This window comes from Ranitomeya imitator, chromosome 4 (assembly GCF_032444005.1).
Source record: "Ranitomeya imitator isolate aRanImi1 chromosome 4, aRanImi1.pri, whole genome shotgun sequence".
NCBI classification, from domain to species: domain Eukaryota; kingdom Metazoa; phylum Chordata; class Amphibia; order Anura; family Dendrobatidae; genus Ranitomeya; species Ranitomeya imitator.
In genome coordinates, this window is record NC_091285.1 from 641617371 (window position 1) to 641620623 (window position 3253).

Sequence of the window (3253 nt, forward strand, 5' to 3'; positions counted from 1 at the left end):
ATTATATACAGCAGATAGCAGGTGCATAACTTCATGAACATTTCTCTTAATACATGGAACATCTTCATACACATTTTCTCTATCCTTCCTTACGTAGTCCTCTTTCTCCAGCACCACCATCACTGCACTTCAGGAACTTCCCTCGTTCCCAACAACGGTACTACAGTCAGTATGTGAGAGTCCTCTGCTTCAACTCGTAGTTCCAAGTCCTTTTCCTCTTAGAGGAGCTATTTGGCCACTATGACTGTTATTCAACTTCTCTGCTGATCGACGCCTTGAAGTCGGGGCACTTTCTTTGTCTCACGATCCCTGCCCTGAAGCTTTCCATTACCTCCTGGACTTGCAAACTCAGTATTGCGTAGCTAGGTTTCCTGCACCAGGTCCCATCTCCAGAGAACCACTCACACCTTCTGTCACTTTCTCTTGCCTCTTTTCTGGATCTCGCTATCTGTTCCCTCAGTCTCCACTCATCTAAGGGACACCCACGTCAAGTGACTCTACTTACTTATCAGACCATAGGTCTGCTTCTGCTGCAGACTGGGCCCTAACTCACTTCCTGACAGGAAACTGCCTCTGTCCCTGCACCTTAGCTTCTCCCACTCTGAGCTAGTCCCAATCATTAACCCTAACTCTCCTTACTGTTGGGCAAACTACAACACCGTCACTAACAAAACGTGTCACAACACACATTACAACAAAAAGGGGTCTTCAAGAGAGAACGTGGGCAGCATGTCTACTTCCTTAGGCCTGTCCCACACGTCCAGATAATTCCGGTACCAGAAAAATCGGTACCGGAGTTATCCGTGTCCGTGTGTCCGTGAGCTCACGTAGGCCATCCGTGTGGCACACGTGCGGCACACGTGTGCTGCCCGTGTGCCGACTGGGTACCACATGGAGCGTGCAGGAGACAGCGCTAGAGATAAGCGCTGTCCCCTGCATCTGGTGCTGAAGCCGCCATTCATATATTCTCTCCAGCAGCGTTCGCTGGAAAGAAGATATGAAAAATCCTTTTTTTTTTTGTGTTTAAAATAAAGATCCCAGTCCCCCCCACCCCCTGTGCGCCCGCCCGCTGTTACTAAAATACTCACCCGGCTCCCTCGAAGCGTCCTCTCCGCGCCGCACCTTCTCCTGTATGAGCGATCACGTGGTGCCACCCATTACAGTCATGAATATGCGGCTCCACCCCTATGGGAGGTGGAGCCGCATATTCATGACTGTAATCGGACGGCACCACGTGACCGCTCATACAGGAGAAGCTGGCGCTGAGAGGAAGCTGCGAGGGAGCCAGGTGAGTATTTTATTAACAGCGGGCGGGCGCACAGGGGGTGGGAGGGGGGTGGGGACAGGGATCTTTATTTTAAACACGAAAAAAAAAAGGATTTTTCATATCTTCTCTCCAGCAAACGCTGCTGGAGAGAAGATATGAATGGCAGCTTCAGCACCAGGCTGGGGGGACAGCGCTTACTGTAGCGCTGTCTCCTGCACGGCACACGGACTGCACACGGACAGTGTCCGTGTGCGGTACGTGTTTTGCACGGACCCATTGACTTTAATGGGTCCGTGTAATCCGTGCGCTCCCACGAACACTGACATGTCTCCGTGTTTTGCACACGGACACACGGTCCGTGAAAACATGCTGACATGTGCAGAGACACATTGATTTCAATGTGTCTACGTGAGTCAGTGTCTCCGGTACGTGAGGAAACTGACACCACACGTCCCGGAGCCACTGACGTGTGAAACCGGCCTTACATGTTGCCTCTGTTTCTTCCACCCGCTGGTGACATTGTGGAAAGCCAATGGGTTATTATGGCATCCATCACTACCACATTAATGCCCCTGGGAAGCCAAACCTGTAGCTGGGCTTCATGGTAGATTAATAGTAATACTGCTACTAATAATAATAATTAATAAAAAGCATAGAAAAGTTTTAATCACCTCAACCTTTTCACAATTCAAAAATAAAGAAATAAAACATCAAAATAATTTCAACCGTAAGTTAAACAATGAAAAGAAAAAACGCCAAAATTTCAGGGGCCATACTTCATCCAACACATGATTTAAAAAGGAACCCCAAAAAGTTATATCTACCAAAAATAGTATCAATAAAAACATCAGATCGGTGTTCAACAAACAATTCCACTCACAGCTCCGTCAGTGGAAAAATAAAAAGTTATGGGTCCTGGAGAATAATGGCACAAAGCAAAATTTTTCTTTAAAAAGTTATTTTTTTTTAATCCACTAAAATAAATAAATAAATAAAAATAATAATAATAATAATGATAAATAAATTAAAATAATAATAATGATAAATAGATACTAATGATAATAATAATAGTAATAATAATAATGATAAATAGATAAAAATAATAATAATACATAAATAAATTAAAATAATAATTAAAAAAAGAAAGAAAGAAAGAAACATACATATCTCGTACTGGAGAATCATGTTGCCAGGTCATTTTTTTTAATTCACAATAAATGCCATAAAGAAAAAATAATGTGAGAATTGCGTTTATTTTTTCTGACCATTTCACCACAATTGGCATTGTTCTCCACATTTTTCAGTGCGTTATGTAGTGAAATACTGTAAATCTTATTCAAAACTGCAAAAAAAAGTGCAAGCCCTTGTATGGATAAGTCAATGGAAAACTAAAAAAAAAAAAGTCTGGAAAGAGGGGGAGGAAAAAGAAAACCCCTCAAAAATGCAAATTTGTCATGCAGGAGCTGAGCACAGTATGGCGGTATTATTTTATGACATTTTGGGGAACTTTTATATTGTTTAGGGTCATTAATTATTCCAGGACTGTATGATTGTATTATTTATAAACTGTGAGGTATTATTTCCCGCCGTATTATACAATTTTCAGGGTTTTTTTTTTACCAGTGAAAATGTGTTATTTCCATACAGCTGTGACAGTGTTACATTAATTAATTATAATTGTGAACCACGTGCTAATAGTATGTTAAAACCACCTATCTTTGCACACACAAGTCCAAAATTACAGCTGACCGTCTCATTACCCTGCGGTGGCCAATGGTCTTCTCTGAGCATGCGCAGGACACTCGCTGAAGCCGATTCTAGGAAGGGCAAGAGAACTGACGTCTTGGGTTCAGACTATCAGTCAGCAATAAGCTCCGCCCCTGCTTGACAACCATTGGTCGACCGAAGAGGTTGTGGAAGCGCTAGGCGCGCTCTGATTGGATGAGACGCCTCTGCCGGTGGCCTGGTTGTTGATGCCAATAGGGT